Source organism: Haemaphysalis longicornis, unplaced genomic scaffold (genome assembly GCF_048455015.1).
Source record: "Haemaphysalis longicornis isolate Haplotype H1 unplaced genomic scaffold, Haemaphysalis longicornis Haplotype H1 scaffold_13, whole genome shotgun sequence".
Taxonomy (NCBI): Eukaryota; Metazoa; Arthropoda; class Arachnida; order Ixodida; family Ixodidae; genus Haemaphysalis; species Haemaphysalis longicornis.
The window spans coordinates 77,378,281-77,395,048 of NW_027526233.1; the positions used below are offsets into that span (position 1 = coordinate 77,378,281).

General features: G+C 49.9%; 1 non-coding gene across 1 annotated transcript; it reads left to right on the plus strand.

The window, feature by feature from the left end:
* Window positions 1-6,385: 6,385 nt before the first annotated feature.
* Window positions 6,386-6,467, plus strand: Trnas-cga (transfer RNA serine (anticodon CGA)). The gene has a single exon. It is a non-coding gene; the product is annotated as a tRNA-Ser (tRNA).
* The last annotated feature ends 10,301 nt before the right edge of the window (window positions 6,468-16,768 follow it).

The following is a 16,768-nucleotide window of genomic DNA, read 5'->3' on the forward strand; positions in this document are numbered from 1 at the left end:
TCTAACCACCCAATTTTTCCTTCAGCTGTCATCGATTTACTCGTCGCCGCTCCGGGGCTCCTCCTCACGACCGTTAAGACCTTTTCCACAACTATTTTCCCCCTCGCCTCCACCGATACCCCTTTGGCAAGTTGCGCAGTCGGCAGCTAACGGCGGTACGCGGTTATCAGATCTTAGCAAAAAATAAACAGAAGCACGGACGACCGCAAAAATGCACTGAAGATTACTACACTCCCTAATATAAAATTTGTGCGCAGCGTGAGCTGGAAGGCATAAATGCTAATGCACAGCAATAAGATGTTTTTCAAAATGAAAAAAATCGCGCCAATCCACCCCGTGAATGTGGTTGGAAAGCAAAGCTGTAAACGGCACCCATAACGATTACCCATGCGACGTCACTTAAATTCACTCACATTGCTCTACAAATAGCAAAACCAGATAGAAGTGAAATGCACTTAACCACACCATTTATTACTCCAAAGCGATATTCTTGTTAAGGTTAAATCAATGCATGAAGCATGAACGGTGTTTGGTTGAGCTGTATTGGTGTAGCACAAGAGTGGAAACTTTTTTTATATAACATTAAAGTCAGCTCCAACCCGGTGTTAGATGATCTGTCTTCTCCGTCTCTACGCTGCGGACGGAGGCGACGAGATTTGCGGCAGAGAAGGAGGAGGAAGAAGAAACACTTCTGTTCAGATTTCTGAACGGTCCAGAGTGCAGCCCTGGGGAGTGATTCCTTCTTCTGCGGGGCCCATATGCAGTCCGCGCGGACTGTGTTCTGTCCACCCGCTGAAGCTGGGTAGGTAGAGAGGGCCTAGACAGCAGCATCTCCCATTGCTCTTGTTGGGTAGTTGATGGAAATAGAGGAGGGTGGTCAGGGCTAAAGTCGCACATCTCGATGTAATGTATGTAATGTATGACACGACAATAGTTTTAAATTTTTATCCGGCGTCTGTGTTTCTGCTTCAGAGCCCAAAAGTCTACACAGAAGAGAACTTTTATTCAGAAATACTAAAGGTGTTTTGGTGTCCGCTACAAATGACTTCAGGTGAGAATGGTGTACATAAAATTTACATTTGGTAATGCGCGCTACTAAAAAGCTTAGAGAAAAAATAGTGCCCTTTCACTCTGTGAAGAAGAATGACCGGCAAAGCTGTCCACGGAGTGCACGAAACAAAACACGTTTCTCGTAATTTGCGATGGAGCATATTCTTGAGCCAATTAGTTTAATGAACCCATGACGAATCCAAGCTTTGTTCGTGCAAAGCTACATGTGACTGCCTGTGTCCCTCCCTCGTCGTAAGCATCTTACTGTTTCTATAAGGCCGGGTTCAGACTGTTGCCGCCACTGTCGTAATGACTATATTCAATGACGTCATTTCACGTCTCAGCCAACCGATGCGTGACATGGCATTTTTTTACGCCCACAGATCACGGTGCGGGTTTTGTGTCGGTAATCTGAACATAGCCTAACACACGAACCCATTCCGCGGTTGAGTCGTACGTCACTCGAGAAAGATAATCCAGACCATGGGAAGCCCTATCCACCCGCCGAAGCACAACGTCGCATTTCATCACGAAACAAAGGCGTCCACAACACACACACCATCGCCTCCTGTAATGCCAAACGCATCTCGCACTTCCAAATGGGAGTGAGTAGTATGCCTGCAGTGCCCACATGTCGCGAGGTGGGGCCCCGAGCTGAACCGGGATCACGCAACCGTAACTGACTTCTGGGGCGGTTTGTGCCTTGTTGCCAAGGCAACCGATGTTTGAGATTGTCAAAGAAATGGCGCTCGCTCCAGCGCTAGCAAGTTCAGAGCCGCGCCGGAGCATGTTTTGCCAACGTTGCCGCTCTCCACCACGCGTCGCCCCTAGCTGAACTGGTCACATGATTGAAGCGTTTTGTGCACGGGTTCTGTATCGCTTTGAAAGGTCTTTTTCACATGCCGCCGGCAGGAATTACCACCGCCGCAATATAAGACCCGGCACCAGCGGGGCCATATCTGATACGGCGCTTTTTGGATAAACAGTGCGCGGTGCATGAGGGACCGAGAGCACGATCGTCCCCGAGCGGCTGCGAGTTCGCCGCCGATTAAAAGTCACGTGCTGCCCTGCAGCAACGCACTCCGCGAAAGGGCAAGGCCAGGCCGCCGCACAAATGCGGCCAGATTTTTCGTTCGCTTTTCCAGCCTTGAGCGGAGTGAGGGATTCAAGGTGTCAACAAAGCTTGCCCGTAGCAGACGGCAGTATGAGCAGCGCGATAGCGGAAGTACGTCACCGCCGATGAGCGCAGCATCATGGGAGGGAAGGCTCGCGCCGTCAACAGCGGAGAGTAAGTTGAAAGGAGGAGGAAACGCGGCGCGACGATAATAGGCGGTTTTTGATTTACGATTTCTCAGCTAATACTCATCGCTTTAACAAAATTCTTGCGGGAGGAGATTGCTCATACATTGTCTTATTTGGTTACATGTACATCCATGCATCGGCGGAAGGTATTTCAGGACCCCTTTAATTTGAGACACATGGCCCGATGCGCGCATGAGATGCGTCGTCGGCGTCGCTCCGCCCACTGTTTTTGCTCCATGGTCAACTACGACGATCGCTGAGCTGAATTTGTAGATTCTGCGCGTTTGTTCGCAAGAAATGGATAAAGCAAGCAATCGTGAAGCGTTTTCTGCCTTCGGAAACAGTCCGCGCACACGCCGGCCGCGCCTGCCAGCTCGGCACACACAGCGGCTCGAACCGACGCAGGCCACGGTAGCAACCGCGCTTGTCGCTGCTCTTCTGAATCAATCTGATCGCTAAAAACAAGTTCCACATGCAAGAAAGTAGGTGTTAGTGTGGTGAAAAATTGTGCTAGGGATTGTTGTCAGGGCTTATTTTAAAAGCGGCGATCAGATATCTGCCGCGATGCAAGCCTACGCTGACCGGTCGCCGCGGCGCGCGGTGCGCGGTGCACCGAGCGGCCGAGATATGGCGATACCTGCACGGAAGCATCGAATCAGGCTACGCAGATGTCTTGGTCACCGATTGCTCAAACGGCAGTTATAGCTTAAATAAAGTTCCACATGCGAGAAAGGGGATGATAGTGTGATGAAAAATTGTGTTACTGATTGTCATTCGCAGTTGCACAGATAGCGGCGATCAAATATCCGCCAAGATACTAAGCCTAAAGTTCCCATCATCCGAGCCGACCCGAGCTACGCAAGCCGCCGTAGCCGATCGCGTGCGCCCTACGGGAAGCGATTGAAGCCGACACCGTGCCCTTTTCGGCACTCCGAGTTACAGCGGAACGCAGCACAAGTTGTGGGCATTGTTCCGCGCACAACGAGCACACGCAAAAAATCAAACGATGTAAATACAACCACGAACCCTTCCCGCTTGTGCGGGAGCTGTGGGTAATGTCGTCTGTTGCCCCTGCCGGACTGCTTAGGGACTTGGCCGCTCAGGGGATTGCGCATGCGCAGTGGGGTTGTGAAAGGGTTAAACGCGGCGACGCGACGCAGGCGGTGAGGCGCGCCGTAGTGGAGTGCTCCGGATTAGTTTTGACCACCTGGGGATCTTTAATGTGCGCGAAAATTTCGCACACACAGGCGTTTTAGCTTTCCGCCTCCAGCAGAAAAGCGACCGCCGCGATCGGGAATCGAACCCGCGACCTCGTGCTCAGCAGCGCAACGCCTTAGCCACTGAGCCACTGCGGCGGCTGGCTAACGGATTAGAAACTCAGGCGGGTCGGGTCGCTAAACACCTGCAGTGCATCTTTTCCCTTTGCCGCTTCCTGCCGGAGATATTGCTTGCAGAAAGCTCCGGTGTTCACCGTTCTATAATTGCGCATCAATGCTTTTTAAAACGAAACTGAAAGCATGAAGGCTGACGAGCGCGAGGAAAGCAGCCTGTCTCGCAGTGTATAAAATCTGTTGTCTGCGTAAAAAAAAAAAGTCAGCTCACGGAAAGCTTTGATTTACATTTATTTCACCGGCTCAACCACTTCGGAACTGTTTATTTTAGGAAAAAAACATTTATAGATGCTTCTCCAATGAGCTCTCGCCCTGCACAATTATCGTAACGTCACAAACCGTATTACCCGAAAGTGTGCGGGGCGTCGGTACCTGTTTTCACGTTTATGGCATTTTAAATGCGAATGCATTTCTTAGTCGAGCCATGTCAGGCGCCGTGCGGCGTCCACGCGCCCGCAGGTGTTATCTCTCCGCTCTCACCCCCTCTCCCATAGCAACCGCTGCGAGCGCGCGCGCTCCTCCTCACCCCTAGCAACCGGAGGAGGTGGTGCGAGCGGATCAGCGGCGAGTGAGTGGAGAGGAGGAGCGCGCTCGGGCGTCTGAGGGCGCTCGCATCGCGGGAGCTCGCCGGAGCTCCCGCGTGTGTGGGAGAGTGTAGGCGAGGGTAGGCGCGGTGCTTCGGTGCTTCTCCTCTCGACGCTCGCTACACTCTCCCGTTCGCTCGGTCGCAAGTATGCATTCGCATTTCCTCACGATTCCCTTCGGGGAGGTGGGGTGAATTTTTTTTGCCTTGTTAAAGAACTGCGAGTTGCGAGAATGGTGATTTTGGACTCCCGGCATCTTAAGCTATCGATACAGGCCAACTTGTTTCCACCTTTAGTGTCGCTTTAACTCGGTTGTAGAAATTATCTGAACTCAATAAATTCACTTTCAGTGGCTCACGCGGTTACTATTTTATTGTTATGTTTGGCGTGCCGCGTGGGCATCGGTTAGGCTCGAAGCCTAACCCGCCTTGTAGTATTCCGCTTTGGTAGGAACGCACACTCGACGCAACGCGCACGACGCTAAGAGCATGGCGCGAGGCGCTGGGCAGCGTAGCTTCACTGTCGTCTTTGCACTCCCAAAACTCTGCACGTGTGAGCACAGCCGATTGTTCCTCGTACTATACACGGTATACGTTAGGATCCAAAATCTGTTCCTATGTTCCCCGCCCACCACAGAACCCGCACGAAACGAGACCATACATTAATTGAAGGCCACCTTGCAATATGCCAGCCAACGTGTCCGGCTCACTCAAACACCTGCGGGCCTTTGGTTACTCAAACGCCTACGACTCGCGCACCCAGCATCTCCTCCTGCTCTTCTTGTCCTCCCCGAGGCTTGGAGATCTGCTGTGCGGGTTCGCCCAATACCGAAGAACATGCACCCTGATCTCCACCCGGGCAGAAGACAAGCACGGAGTCAAGCCCACGAGAACATCTATGGGAACCGTCGGGACGTCGCGTATACAGACGCTAGCTCGTATCCAGGCGGGCAGCACAAGGTTGCAACCGTCACCACCAAATCGGACCTTATACCTGTGCTTTAATTACCACGACATCCGCGCATATTGCTGAGGAATTGGCGATCGCACTCGCACTTATTCACACCAAGAGCGCGGCCATCTAACCGACTCCCAAGCTGCCTGTCGGAGCTTCTTGGCGGGGAGGGTGGCCCCACCAACTTTCCGCCTCCTCTCGCAACATCAGCCACAAAGAAACGTCGCCGTCGTCTGGACACCCGCCCACTGTACATTGACAGGCAATAATTTTGCCCATCATCAAGCCTGCGCACTCTCCTCCCAGGCCCCAGAAGAACAAGCGGAGTCCACACCACTGGTTACGATTCAGGACATTACACAGTACTATCGACTCGACAGGCAACAATTCCCTCAACCTCACTCCAAGCTGTCCAAATCAGAAGAAACGACTCTTCGTCGCATCCAAACGGATACCTTCGTCCATTCAATTCGCTTACACCACATGTTTCCCACTCAATTTCCCGCCCAATGCCCTTTTTGCTCTAAGCCTGGCACACTCGTCCACATTTTATTAGAGGGTACGCATAACCCTGACCTCCTACCCTTTCCTTCCCCTCTCCCCCTCTATGAGCTGTGGGAGAACCTGATCACCAGCGACCACCTGGACGTCCAGCAACTACTGGCATCTAGGGCGTCGGTCGCCCGGTCGTTACTTGGATTCCCGGACTAGGGAACCACTCCTACTTTATAAGGCTCAATAAAGTTTCATACTACTACTACAACTACTACTAGAGTGTCATGCTATTAGATGCCAGGGGGAAATCTGCCGCTGAAACTACGAGCAGACGCGAACGCCGCCATAGCAGCTGGAAGCATTTTTGCCCTGCTTGGCTTGGCTTGGCTTGCCACGTGGTCTCATTTCGCTCTAGAACTTCATGGGCGAGACCAAGTAACGGCGGAACGCTTATCTGTGGTACATAACGGCGCGCTCACTGAACCGCGGCTCGCCTATACACTGGCGCCTCTAGCATTCATTAGTATAAAAGTATTGTATGTATGCTTTGCGAGCCGCACAATAAATCTGGGATGACAGTGCTCGTAAATAAGGCCTACCGTCCGTCACGCAGCCGTGGCCGAGCGGTTAATGCGATGGACTCGAAATCCATTGGGGTCTCCCCGCACAGGTTCGAATCCTGTCGGCTGCGCTGAAGGTTTTTGTTTTGATGTTCAAAATTTTCTTTTAAAATACACCTCTAATTGTTTTAATTATGGGTTCCACCAGCGGACGTTTCCGCTACTTAACGATTGGTCCCTTGAAACGCGAATAAAATTTAGCTTTTGACTCTTCTGCCTTGTGTCCAGTCCCTAACGCTGTTCTCATTCCTTCGGTCATGTACCAAACAGCCCGTTTCAACACTTTACAAGCTATCATTCTGTTGCGTGTGCAGCTGTGCATACCATGAGTGGCCAAGAGTGCAGGAACAGAAGGGGTGCTGCTCGTGTGACTGGAATAACTTAGAACCATTTTACTAGCGAAAAAAAGGACAGGCACCAAGAAAGAAGTAGACGGGACAATAGCTAGACGACTTCAACTGAACAGCTTTTACTTGAGACACGTAATATATGAAAACGCTAATAGACAGGGGTAAAAATATAACACTTACAAATGATAAAAAAACAATATACAGTCATCGATGTGTGCCACCCCCCACGGCCAAGCTACGTCCCGCCCATGCGCCCTTGGAAGAAGCTTAGCTCTTTCGCCGTAACAGCGATGGAAGGCACGCTGATACAGTTATCTGCCTCCCTGTGAATATGGGAGGCCTCACAAATGTCTCGTTTCCCTTAGTCGCGCCCACTGCCTAAAACACGTGTGGCATCAAATGCTGGGACACAACCAAGAAACCGCTTCCAATGGCCGGCCAAGGGCCCCCCCGCGGCAAGCGATGACACTGCAGCTCGGTGCTTCCTCAGACGGTCATTTATGCAGCGCCCCGTCTGTCCTTCATAGCATTTGCCGCAGGACAAGGGAATGCTGTAAACAACGCCAATTTTACAGGTGACAAACCTGGTGGCGTGCTTTTTTGTGCAGCCTTGCCTGTTATTCTCATTGACGGCTGGGCACATCCACATCAACTTCCCAGGAGCGGTTGCCAGTACATCGACACCGCATTTTCTGCCCACTTTTTTCAAGCGGTGCGTAAGCTGGTGAACATACGGTAGTGCTTCCCGCCGCAACCTGGGTTGGCTGGCGCCGTTTTCTGTTGGAGAACAGGTACCCACCCGCCTTAACCTTCTTGATAAGGCTTTCAGCGACGGATGCAACAAGTTCCCGAGAGAACCAAGAACATATCAAGCGGGCCACCTGCGCGCCCATACTTTCAGCTACCCTTAAGGCTAAATCGGGCTCGGCCAGAAGAAGCCGTCACGGAACATCGTCGTCGCGGACACTGCGCTTCAACCTGTTTCGAAGCATGGCGGCAGGTGCCGACCCCATGTCGTAGTGTTTCAAAACGAGACGCAACTATATTACCATGCTCTTACCAAGTCGCCGGACACGTTTGCCAAACGGGAACCACTGAGTGATGACCACAGATGTTGGATTAAAGAGCGCATTCAACTTCGAAACGTTTGCTTCGTAACTTGTAGCAGTTGGCTTGACCCCGAGCACAGTGAGCAAATCGCGACGTATGTCACCACTCCGCAGACCGTTGACGAAAGCATCTGCTTAATTTGCGGCTGTAAGCGAAAAAAGCTTCGGCTGAGCAGCACGCCCACGGGAAGAACGACATTATTCGCTAGGCTGGTCTCACGGAACTCAACCTTATACAGAGGCAAGCTCTTTTCATTCTATTAGCTTTTGCGCGGCGCTTCTAAGCTAAGCTAACAGGTTTTAAGAGGCGGGGTAAAGAGTGGAGAAAAGGGCCCGAAGCTGTTTGGCGTGGGGTGCCGACACCTTATCAGGTCCGAGCGGCGCTGCCCGATAAGGACAAAGGACAATAGAGCGGGAAGTGTTTCTGCTGCGGACACAGCCATGCTCATGACCTACGACCCTTCCGAAACTAACAATGCTGCCACTGAAATCAACGGGGTGAAGTTGTGAGAACCTGGTGACAAAAAACGCACTGCTGATTGGCTGATTGTTGGGTTCAACGCGCCGATGCAACGTAGGCGATGAGGCGCGCCCTAGTGGAGGGCTGCGGGTTAATTTTGACCACCTGGGAATATTTTACGTGCGCCGAAATCTCGTACACGCGGGCGTTTTTGCTTTTCGCTTCGATCAGAAGAGCGGCCGCCGCGCCCGGGAATCGAAATCGCGCCCTCGTGCTCAACAGCACAACGCCTTAGCCACTGAGCCACCGCGGCGGGTAAAATGCACTGCTGATTAGTATACTCCCTAATGCGTAATTTGGGCGCAGCGCGAGGCGCAGTCTTCTGGGTCGCGACGCAGATCTGCTGCTTCTCAGGAAGTGATCGAGCAATCGTAGAACATACGACAGCGCGCGCTACTATGCTGTTAAACAGTTTTAGTATAGCGGGTAGCGCCCGCTAACGCTACGGCGGCGGATGCTGGGACCCAAGAAGGCAGGTGCGCATTCGCTTCGCGGGGACGGCGTCCGTGCCTCGTCAAGCCCCCGCATTCGTTCCGCTGAAGGGCGACCTCCTCGCCCTCCCCGCAAGCATGCGCAGTTGGGTCCCGGTAATCCGCCGCCGTAGCGTTAGCCCACCCTAGCCGCTATGCTAAAACTCTGCAATATGAGATGGCTGTGGTCGCCAGACGAGGTGAAGTGGAGGTGCCCTCCTGGACGGACACGCTTGATATTCGTTCCGGTGAGGGGTGACCTCCTCGACCTCCTCGCCCTCCCTGCGCGCGCATGCGCAGTCGCGTCCCGGTAACCCGCCGTCGTATAGTTAGCGGACGGTACCCTCTATGCTAAAACTGTCATCTCCCAGCGCGTCGCTACCGTCGGCCAGCGTGTTGTTGCAAATTTTGTTTTCGCCTCTTGCGCAAATGTCACGTGGTTCGTATTAGCGGCAAATGGGACAGCGTCTACGGTGAAAACGTGAAGGCGTTGGCGGCGACGCATGGAGAAAGTGTGAGGGGGCGGCAGTAAGAGGTGGTGGTGGTGGTGATTTATTAGCCAAGCAGGGCAGTGAAAAGAACTGGGGATATTGTTGAACTCAACGGGGAGTTCACCCTCGATACAACCCAGTCCAGGAAAGGGAAATGGGGTTCAAAGGATAAGAAGACAGAAAGAGGGGGAAGGAGGTAAGTGGGGTACAGTCTATGTAGCGTTCGCCTCTTCCAAGGGTCGACGGCTACAAACGATGCACTAGTCCTGTAACAACCACTTAGTTGAGGAGGTGCTGGAAGACCTCCCGTCGGAAGGTGTCCGTACCCGTTGGGAACAGAAAGACTTCCAGTTTGTGACTTGGTGCACCGAGTCGCTAAAGGGCGGCCCGGAGTTCCTCCTCCGTGACAACGGTGAAGCGCATAGATGCATACGAAGAGCGTGCGGCTCCCTGGTGGAGTGGGATTGACGCGAGGGACCCCGGTTCGATCCCTACCAACAAAGGAAGCGGTGACCTTTTCGAAGCCTGTGTTCGAGTACGTGACACTTCATCAACAGTTTTGCGCAACGGTGTTTTTTGACCTTGAGAAGGCCTATGACACTGCCTGGCGCTACGGGATCCTCAGTGACCTGAAGTCATTTGGTGTCTCAGGCAACATGATGAACACTCTTGCTAGTTATTTTTCCGAAAGAACATTTCGTGTGAGAGTTGGTAGCGCACTCTCAAGGGTACATGGGCAAGAAAACGGCGTTCCGCAAGGTAGAGTTCTAAGCTGCAGTCTGTTTATAGTTAAGATGAACTCCCTTGGGAAGGCACTACCACCAACACTTTCCTATTTAATGTAAATAGACGACGTCCAGGTATCTTTTATATCATGGATCCATATGTGAGCGTCAAGAACAGCTCGGTGTCAAAAAACTTGCCAGCTGGGCAGACAAGAACAGCTTTAAACTCAACCCAGAAAAACGTCCTTGCGTTGTCTTCTCCAGAAAGCGTGGGATCCGTCCGGGCCCAGATATTACTCTTAATGGCGTTTCAATTCCTGTTGAAAAGAAGCACAAGTTTTTAGGCGTAATATTCGATAACAAACTAATATTTGTTCCACACTTGAAACATCTTAAACAAAAATGCTTAAAAACTATGAATATTCTTAAAGCTCTCCCACCAGACGTATGGTGCAGACAAGCAACTACTCCTGCGTGTTTATAGCGCCCTAGTGGGATCTCGCTTGGACTATGGAAGTGTCGTGTATGGGTGGGCAACAAAAACGGCACTAAAAATGTTGGACCCGGTGCTGCATTTAGGGCTACGCCTTGCATGTGGCGCTTTTCGCACCAGCCCTGTCCGAAGTCTGTATGTAGAATGCAATAAATGGTCCCTAGATCACCAGAGGGCGTACATGGACGTTTTATATGCCTCAAAAATCACGTCTATGACAATTCAACCTTTTACTCCGACCCTTAGTGATCCATCCTCACAGCAACTCTTTTTAAATCGTCCATCAATCTCTATGCCGTTTCCTTTAGGAGTGCGAGAAGAAGCTTCGGAGCTGGCAGTCTCTTTTTCAGGCATCCACAAGACACCCATCATTGAGTCCATTCCACCATGGCATCTCCGCCCTGTGTCATGTGACCTCTCTTTTATGCAATTTAACAAGAACTGGTCACCAAGAATAGCGATTCTGCAGCATTTCTTGCTAGTGCAGGATAAGTACCGTTGTGCAGAGTTGTACAGTGACGCGTCCAAGACTACAAGTGATGTGGCTTGTGCTGCGCATGGGCCAAACTTTCATGCCAGTAAAACAATGAACCTTTGTAGCAGTATATTCACAGCGGAAGCATGCGCGGTATTTTAATGGTATTAAATCACATAGTCCAAAATCAAATCTTAAAATCCATCGTGTACACAGACTCTCTTAGCGTTTACGCGCACTTGCATCCAGAAAGCGTTCTAAAAACTTTGTCATTATTCATGTTTTTCCGGCTATCATGTCTGGATATGCATCAAACCTTGACATACCCAGCTTTCTCGCTCAAAATTACGACCTCTCGGGAACCTAGAAAACCCACTTTAGGAAATTGATATTTGGCATAAATCTAGAAGTCAACGTGAAGATTAAAACACTAAAATAATATTTCAGGTTTCTTAATATTTTTTTCTGTAATTCTCTGTCAAATCTAACTCCCCATGCATTTCTATGGGATAGTTCCCATGGCTCACGAACCCAGTCGCGCAATGTGCGCGACTTGAAACTGTGCACAAAGCAAGTATTAACCTTAAATATTAGCTGTGCAAAAGAACTTTTTATTTCGCTAAAAAATTGCAGAGTAATCGCTGCTGAAAGGACTGCCATGAGCGGGAAAGCTGCACATGAAATAACTTTCTGTTGGGTTCCAGGCCACCCTGGAATTGCCAGGAACGAAACCGCAGATCGAAAATTTACCCAATAAAGTCCTTTCCATCCATCCCATCCATGGCCACTGCTACTACACTCTTGAATACAGTGGACATATAAACAATGCTGTACACAGACATGAAACCACACATCAGACACCAACTTCGCCACAGATGGCAAACACACTAGAGTGAACAGACAGATAACAAGTTACATGTCATAAAACCACGCTTGGGACAATACACCACTGACACACGCAACAGATACACAGACGTTGCCCTTGATAGGTGACCTATAGGGCACACACATGTCACATTCTCGTATCTCTTCACGGGGTCTTCAAGACCTCTGTGTGGCAGGTGTGGAGAGGCCCTATCCGTAGTTCACATACTCATTTGATTCAAAGCACTTCACACCACATGACGCAAACACTTCCCACAACTATACAGACTACACGTCCCACTGCACCCAGCGTTTTTTCTGTCTGACGATCCCATGTTTTCTATCAAGTGCGTTTTTAAATATTTAGACGTTAAATTTCTAGACCTAATCTCATACCATGCATGATCACTCCCTGGCCCTATACACCAGCCCTGCTTATTGCCGATTTCTGATTTTACTTTTGTTTTTTGCTTACCTATCTTAGTGTTTATGGTTTATAACCTCTCATATATAACCATTGTTTTGGCGCTCTCTGCCCCAGTTGGTCTTGCGCCATTAACATCCAACCATCATCGAGTACGTGACACCGCGTGACTACGGTGGCTAGAGACCGTGACCCCGTACGAACTACGACAAGCCTGGCTCCTGAAGTGCTCCGCAGATAAAACGTATGTGTGCTCCGATGGGCTTCCAGCCTGTTCTGCCAACTGCGCTCCTTTCGCCCGTCAACAGCGCACAGCAAAGGTTGTTCCCTTATTCCTATCACGTGCACACTTGAGGGATTGGCTACGAATTGGGAGCCTTGAAGGGCAGTGTGCCCGCTTCGCAAAATTTACGTCTATCAATTGGAAATTTTACAATTTTGTAGATTAGTGCGTGCCGCGTGACACCTTGACGGGATGGTACGTGAGTAGAACGGCTGCAGAATGCAGACACCTGATTATAGAGAGGATGCGGTGTAAGAAAGATGTGCATAAGAAAGGTGCACGGTGTTGCAGAAAACGAATCACTCGAAGTAATACCCGCCAAAACACCAAATGCATTGAAGAGGTGGAAATGCAATGTAGCCGTACACAGTTTTATTTAGTTCCGCCCCGCTTTCGCATTCGAAGCACTTAAGTAGACGTAACTGGCCGAGGAAGTTATTTGCTGGCAGCACTTCTATTGCCGTCAAGATAAATTCGATTTGTCATCTTTCTTTCCCTTCTTCGAATCTGCCTAATTTTCCACGTTTTTTTGCTATTTATTTATTCAATCAAGTCATTTTCCCCGAAACGTTAGTTCACCTCCCGTATTTTCGTTAGCTTGCATGAAGCATCCACGGGCCCCACGTTTTTAAAACGCGATGTTCTCCGTAGCACTCGCTTTTCTCGAATATAAATGGTATTCACCGAAAGGTTTAGCTGCCAATTTCTTCGCTTGGCAACACTGGAAACGGCAACGGGCATGGCCGAAGCGCCACGGACATGGCGTGAATGGCCGCGCGCCACAGAAAAAAAAAACACCGACGTGCGTCGTCTTCTCCGTTTCAACCCGATTCTGAAATGAGGAACACCCCACCTAAACTTAGCTCAATAAATAAGTTTTGTCTCTCTCTCTCTGTCTCAGCGGGGGTGTCAACAGAGATGTTATTAACATCATTCACATTGGAGTCTAGGCATTACTTTGCGTTCGGTAAGGTAAAGTTTGGAACGTCCAACACAAAGCACGCGCTTAGCACTGACACGTACCGCCATTCCTCGGAGCCCGACGTAACCAGTGACGGCCCACTCACATGGTTGGCTGCATGTGTGCCTGCCGCCGGTGAATACAACTTATAGGGTGGCTGTGGATGCATAGAACATTGAAGGTGGGCTGAAATCCACGAGAGTAAGATTTTCAAATCCTATTTTAAGTAGCTGCGTTCACAGCGGGTAACTAACGGCTAGATACTACAAGGAAACGTCTATGGTTTACCAAAGGGTAATGACAGGACGTTTGTGTGCCAAGCAAGTCTTTTCAGAGTGCTTCCGTTGCTATGCTCTAAATGAGAAGTGGTACATCAACTACGCAATGGGAAGATGCACTTTGAAATAATACGACGGCATCAACTGAAATCATTGCAACAAAATTGCCCCACAGCCCATGGATTTAATGCTAACCGTTACATCATAGCCAGGGAACGAATCTCGCAATAGTTGCCTCGAAGCAATTGGATGTGTTTTGTTTCATTTTTTAAGGAAGTCAGCCGTTAGGGGTCGGGAGTAAACGGAACGGGGGTGGGACTCTCGTCCAGCAGTTCCGTGAGCGTTTCCAGGACGCTTTCTTCACGCCAGAGCAGCTGTTTCAAGGTGATGCCGGCCTTGCTCCCGCCCACGAAGTGCTCGAACAGCGTGTTGAAGTACTGTTCGTAGTCGCCGAGCTTGCCACGACGCTCTCGTATGTCGTTTACCCACTCGATGTCTCCTCCCTCGACGGCGACAGCAGCACCTGCAACGAACAAGAAGTGGTGAGGGACGCAACATGAATACGGAGCACATCTCTTTCACGGGATACTTAAACGCGGAAATTTTCGTCTCGCTCTCTGTCGTTCCCTCGATTCAGCCGCCGGGCCAACGGTTAAAAGAATTCTTGACCTAAACGTTTATATAAAAAAACTGTGGTTGATTCCTCTGTCATAGGAATCAGTGAAACACGAAAGTGAAATGTGCAGCGAAATCTGCAGGTGAGCATGATTTGAGGGTTGGCGGCTGTCTTGTGGGTGTGCTTGGCGAGTGGCGTCCTGCTGGCGGGTCGCTACGGCAAAGATGCACTGGCGTCATTTCCGTGATGGATATTACGTCAGTGAAATCATGGGGTATCGCGGCATAAAACTTTCGTGTTAAGATATAAAACCTGAAAACGAACAACCTCAAGTATAATGTGCTCTTTAGTACTAAAGGTTGCTTCCCCGCAAGAAGACCCTGTGTGCAGGGAAGCAATCTTTACTGGCCGCTTGCTTCACTGTACTGGCGTCACTTCCGTGATGGATACGACGTCAGCTAAATCTTCGTGTATCCTGGAATAAAACGCTTTCGCGTTAAAATATTTCCAAACTACCAAATATGTTCGCGATGTTCATACTTTTCAACATTTCTGAGAAAAAAGAAAATATTAGGCATATCTGAAGCAAGATATGAGTACTGAGTGGTATTTGCAGCGTTCTTCTATTTAAATATACATAGCTGTTTGATTTTTGCGACAGAAAGCCCAGTAGAAAAGACGACAAAAGAATTTTCTCTAGCCTGTCGTATTTTCGCGTGTCGTACTGTCGTCTTCTCGTATTTTTGTCGTGTCATGCTTCTGATGTTCTGTCCTGTGTAGTATTCCTGTCCTGATTTTGATGTTCCGTCGTTCCGAACTCCTTTCCTGTTGTGATCCTGATGTACCAACAGGAGTTGCACATGCATGGCTTCAATGTTAGTGCCGATTGTGCAGAGTAGCGTAAACGGTAGTTTTGTTGTGACTACAGTAATGCTTGTCGTTGGCAAAATTGACTTTGTCGTTACGACAGACATGTGTGTCGTAACAACAGATGGCTTTGTCGTAGTAAGAACAGGACTCTGTTGTGGCAACAATGTTTTTGTTTTACGAAAGGAATTCCTGTTAGGTTTTTGCGGTATCCCAGTTCTGATTTTAGACTGGGAATAAAAAAAATACGCATTTAAAAAATACTTTGGCCCAAAACTACAATGGGAGCGCGCATCGAGTCGGCACCATGTGGCGGCGTTCAAAGTACAACAGCCACAAAAGGTAGCAACAGGTAGCGCGTGAGCAGTACAACTCGTAAAACTGAACGGATTTCGGCAAATCTCCTTTAAAGCTAATCGTGGGAGGAGCGAAATCGGAAGGGAAGAGCGTGAAAGATTGGCGGGAGAGAGAAGACAGACATTTCCATGGCATGGTCGGCAGAAGACTGCCATCTTTGAATGGCGTTTGCAGCGAAATGAGCAGATACGTGGCCAATTTCTTTCTTTTTCCCTTCGTTGCGGGCGCTTCTAACACCAAGATTGGCAACCTTTCTGCATCAAAAGCCACGACACAATATCTGCGAAAATAGACAGGCAGAAACAGAAGTTAGCAGACGCCACGCTCATGGAAGAATCAACGTAACATGAAGCGTTCATTGTTGCATACCGGGATTTAAAGGAACGGGCTGTGTGGCACTTTAAGTCTTATTCTGCTTGCCGTAGTTGCTATTAAGACAAGTTGTGGAGAGTGCGTCGATAACTACGTGACGGGAGGAATAACATGCAATGTTTTATCTCCCTGACGTAGGGGCCTCTATATCGGAGTTGTGGGAACGTGACAAACGCAGTAACTGGCGCCTCTCCAGCTGTCGTCGGGCCGACGAACATGTGTAGGAAAACCTCGCCGAGGGATGACGTCATCGAGCGCCGGGACGACCCGGCCTTCTAGAACACTCTGCCCAGCGTTCCTGGCGTGATCTCCCGCGTGCTCTTCTCCTCACAAGTTCACTTGCGTTCGTGCCTCAACTGCGAAGCACAGAATAGCTCGCTCTACAGACGCCGAGCTCGCGAAGCCGGTTGCCACCGTTTCTAGCGCGTGCTGGCCACGCGCGTGCAAGCCTTTGAAAATGGCCACGGGGCTATTCTCGAAGGCCTGCAACCGATCAATCCTGGAGCACGGCCCTATAACTACATCAAAGACTTTCTCTTGGACAGAACGGCTATCATACACGTGGTGACCTCGTCACCCCCATACTCTCGGTTTAAAGAAGGTGCACTCCTCAAGAAGTTGTTCTCTCCTCTTCTTGTTTAATCTGGCCATGTTAAAAATTCCGAGAAGAGTAGAAAAAGGTCCAGGGCTTTATCATAACCTGTACTCAGATGACAG